Genomic DNA, 5,045 nt, shown 5'->3' with positions numbered 1-5,045 from the left:
ACTTAATTTAGAGAATTGCAAGCTAACACATTTTCCTTTTTATTATGTACTAAGCAAAAGATCATCCAGCATGCCCATAACCTTTGCTTCTAGGTGCACCATTGTAATCCGGTAAAACTCCTCCCCACCCTGTAATGCAGGAATTAATTAAGTTTGGCTACAAATAGGATGTCTTTCATCTTAGGAGATGGAGCAGAGACAGGGTTGTCAAAGCTAGGCGGAGGAGCAAGCATAAAGTCCTCGAATCCAGGACTCGCAGCTATCGTAAAGTCGTCAAACCTGGGAAATGGAGCTAGCATGGCTACGATGACCCACATCTAGCAGGGTGCGGCGTAGGGTGCAGCCAAGGCAGCCTGGGCCCGCAGCAGTGTTTTCTTGGCAAACTGGGTTAACAGGATCAGGGCCGACACCTGGGCTAACAGGAGGATCAGGGTAGACACCTGGGCTAACAAGAGGATCAGGGTAGACACCTGGGCTAACAGGAAAATCAGGGCCCACACCAAGGCTAACAGAAGGATCAGGGCCCCCACCAAGGCTAACAGGAGGATCCCCCATTTTTTATTAGACTGGGTCTTGAAGGTTAGTCCACTCTTCTCCTACGCAAGCTGGGCTAGCTGCCTATGAAGCACTGCACCAGTCTACATTTTTTCTTTGCAGTGCCGCATACGTTCACCTTTGTTATAACCTTGCCATTCCAATGCTATTATTCTGGCGATATTCTTCCTTCACCTTCCTTGTGGACAATCGATCTGGGATTCCTCCTTACCCTGTTCATCACTGGGCCTAGACCCCCTAGTACACTCCTTGCAGTCGATGCAGGAAGCCACGTCACCCTCAGCACATTTATGCTGTGTCTTAAAAGGCACACATTGTATCGCGAGCCAGGAGCCTTCCCAGTTTGGCTGCACCACTCGCTTACCTAACCCAGTCTCTCTCTGGGGCGGTCAGTGGGATTTTTCTCCTTTTTCTCCTGTGATCTAAATGATGTCTCGCCTATAGCATTCTGTCACATATCGAGTATTGCAAGTAAGGCATATTTGCAGACATTAAGACTTTTAATAAAGAAAATCAAACACAAACAAGCTAAACATGAAACTGTGGCAAACAAAACAGGTGCAAAACAGCATGAAAATATAATGGGATAGAAAAACAGAATAACAACACAGCAACAGATGCAAGACAACCTCTACACTAAACACAATGCTATTTATTTAGATCCAGCAGCTGCACCTCACTCCATCTCCTGCTCTTCAGGCGCCATCGCCCGTCATGAGCCCCGACCCTTCACTATCTGGGGACAATCACCACTGAAATGAGTATTCGACCACTCGTTTTCAGGGTGTCAGGCAGCAGGCCAAAAATTCAAGTTAAGCTAAGGATCCCACTCTGTACATGATTACACCATTGACTTCAGGAACCTGGCCCTATCTTGTGGGTGGGATGATCAGGAGCTCTTTCTCCACTGATCTAATTAAGGATCGACAGGCAGCTCGAGTGCTTCCCTTCACGATCCAGGTGCTTATGGATCTCGCGACACATACTGACGTCTGCAAATGGGCCCACTATCAGACAGACCATCAGTGGCCCAGAATCCCAGCTCTGATTTAACCACGGGTCTTAACCAACACCATGCCTACCTTCGAAACCCCACCTAAGCACATGCAAATTGGTCGTACTCATATCTCATTAAAGAAAATATCAGCAATGTTTTCAACGAGGACTCCTTCTTCTACTGTGGTCAAGCAGGCCACCTAGTCTGAACCTGCCTATTAAAAGCTTAGGGCCCCCGGTAATTCTAGGAGCACAGGGGGCCCACCACGCTCAGTTTATTCCTAGATCTACAGCCATTGTTTTCTGTAAAGTTGACCTACAATAACCAGTCCCACATACTGAACAACCTCGTAGACCCTGAGGCAGATCATAACTTGATAGCTCCCTTCACCATCACTCAGCCCACTCAGTCGACCTTTCCACATCCAGGCACTAGAGGAAAACAAACTCTCTCTGATCACCCATAGCTCAGCCTCACTTACCTTACAATTCTCAGGAAACCACGCCGAAAAGCATCTCCCTCCTAATAATCCCCATGCCCCAGGCCAATACTTGGCCTCCTATGGCTAAAGCAACATAACCCTCACATTGACTGAGGAAAAGTGTGCTTAAATAGAGCCCTTCCTGCTTGTCTTTCTATCTTTGTTTGCCTCTCCCAGAAACAAATTAACCACTTTTCAAGACGAGATCCCCAGTTTGTCCAAGGTTCCCGCTGAATACAATGACCTGAAACAGGTAGCAAATCACACACTGTTTCGCCCCCTCCCTTTCACATCACTCACATTTACAGTACGTAGAATGCCTTCCAGTGGAGCATTCTAGCCGAGAAAGCATTCGACAATCTTAAGCATTGATTCACATTCACCATGGCACCTGTTTTTCTCTTTTCTGACTCCTCTCATTCAATTCAATTTAACTAAATTCAATTTTATTTATATATTTTTTAAACAATAGTCATTGTCTCAAAGCAGCTTCACAAAAAAAAAAAAGATTAAAAAAAGTCTACTTTTAAACTGGGAGAAACTGTGTCAGAGCCATGAACACTGTCTGGAAGGCTATTCCAAAGCTTTGAAATAATTCATCATGGAGGTGGACGCATCTGAAGCAGGAGTTTAAGCTGTTCTCTCCTAGAGATCCTTTTAAGACAATAAGCTTTACCCATATGAATTCTTCTCTCATTGACTTGCATCCCTTGAGCACAACTACAACATTGGAGACATGAATTTCTAGCAGTCAAACTCACCTTCATGCAGTGGAGACACTGGCTGAAGGGAGCTGAATACCCATTTCTCATATGAATCGATTACAGGAACCTACTGTAGAGTAAGTCAGCCAAGAGGCTCAACTCGTGCCAGGCACGCTGGTCCTTATTCTTTTCTAGTTTTAACATTGTCCTCCCCTGTGCTGTCTGCCTGGGATGGCATACTAACACATAATATGACTGCAGATCAATCCCTGCTATCCGTTATCACCAAAATAAGGATGGGTTCCCTGTTGAGTCTGGTTCCTCTCAACGTTTCTTCCTTTTGCCCTAAAAGGGAGTTTTTCCTTGCCATTGTCGCCATCACTCTTGGCTTGGTCATCAGGGACAATCTTATCCTTTTGATTCATACACAATCACATTCTACTACTACTGATTTCTCACAGGTGACAGTATCACCACACTTAAAAAGGGCTGCTGCAGAAGGATTGCAGTGCTGTTTTTTGTTGTCATTTTATCTATGAATTACACTGTGAAGAGCATCTTTTAGTTTTTCAGTGCTTTACAGGTATAGGACAGGAAGAGGTTTATACCATACCATACCACTTTATTTCTAAAGCACTTTAAAACAACAACAAAGTTGAACAAAGTGCTGTACAAAAGACAACAATAAGGACATATACAGTAAGGTATTTTATAATAAGTTAAATTTGATAAATAAAACAGGAAAATTAAAATTTAAAATGATCGTAACAAGAAAAGGAAACAACTAAGAACATAACGACACAATAATCTACTACTAATAATAGTCATAATAAAAATAATAATAATCCAAAGAGAAACAAGATATAAAACACAAAACATCTCAAAATGCTTCACACTGAGTTGAAGGCCAGAGAGTAAAAATGAGTTTTTAACCGTGATTTAAAAACAGCCACTGATGGAGCTTGTCGAATGAGTAAGGGTAACTCATTCCATAATTGAGGAGCAGCTACTGAAAAGGCACGATCACCTCGAAGTTTGCAACGGGTTTTTGGAATTTCAAGAAGCAGCTTGTCAGTAGACCTGAGAGAGCGAGATGGAACATGGGTGCAACAATTCCACCAGATAGGCTGGAGCAAGACCATTTAAACACTTAAATACAAATAAAAGAATTTTAAAACGGATCCAAAAATACACTGGAAGCCAGTGAAGGGAAGCCAAGATTGGGGTAATATGCTCTCGTCTGCCTATACCAGTTAAAAAACGGGCTGTGGCATTTTGCACCAACTGTAAGCGCGCCATAGTGGTGTGGCTGATTCCAAAGAACAAAGCATTGCAATAGTCAAGACGAGAAGTTATAAAAGCATGGACAACCGATTCCAGGTCCCGCCTTGACAATATAGACTTAATCTTTGCTACTCGCCTCAAATGGAAAAAACAGGATTTTACCACAGCATTTACTTGACTATCCTTTTTCAGAGTAGGATCCATTTTAATACCCAAATTTGTAATTAAGGCTTTCTCAGATGGGGCCAAGGAGGCGAGGTCAAACCGAGCAGATTTGCGGGAGCCATTTGGTCTAAACAACATAACTTCGGTCTTTTCCTCATTGACATTTAAGAAATTAAAAGCCAACCACCTTTTAACATCAACAAGGCAGTCCAAAAGAAGCTTGACAGAACATGCACTATTGTGCTTTAATGGGAGGTAAACTTGACAGTCATCTGCATAAAAATGAAAGGAGATGTTATATTTCCGGAAAATAGCTCCGAGTGGGAGCAAATACAAAGAAAATAAAAGTGGACCAAGAATGGAGCCTTGTGGTACCCCCCAAGGAAGGGCAGCAGAGTTGGAAGTGAAACCATCTATATTAACACAGAAGGTTCTATCAGAGAGGTAGGACCTAAACCACCGCAAGGCTGAGCCTGTAATGCCCACTGTTCCAACCTGGATAAAAGAATCTCATGATCTATGGTGTCAAAGGCCGCTGTTAAATCTAAAAGCACAAGTAGTACAGAATCTCCGGAGTCGGTTGCTAAAAAAATGTCATTAAAAACTCTTAAAAGAGCAGACTCAGTGCTATGGCGAGTTTTAAACCCAGACTGAAACACTTCCAAAATTGCCTGTTCATCAAGGAAGGGCTGCAGTTGCAAATAGACAATTTTTTCCAGAAGTTTGGCCAAAAAAGGTAGCTTGGAGATAGGCCTAAAATTTGACGAAACAGAGGGATCCAGGCCAGACTTTTTTAGCAAGGGTTGCACCACAGCATGTTTAAAATTTTTCGGCATCTCATTAGAAATTAAACTGCTAT

Source organism: Clarias gariepinus, chromosome 11, assembly GCF_024256425.1.
Source record: "Clarias gariepinus isolate MV-2021 ecotype Netherlands chromosome 11, CGAR_prim_01v2, whole genome shotgun sequence".
Taxonomy (NCBI): Eukaryota; Metazoa; Chordata; class Actinopteri; order Siluriformes; family Clariidae; genus Clarias; species Clarias gariepinus.
Note: the sequence above shows the minus strand (reverse complement) of the source record.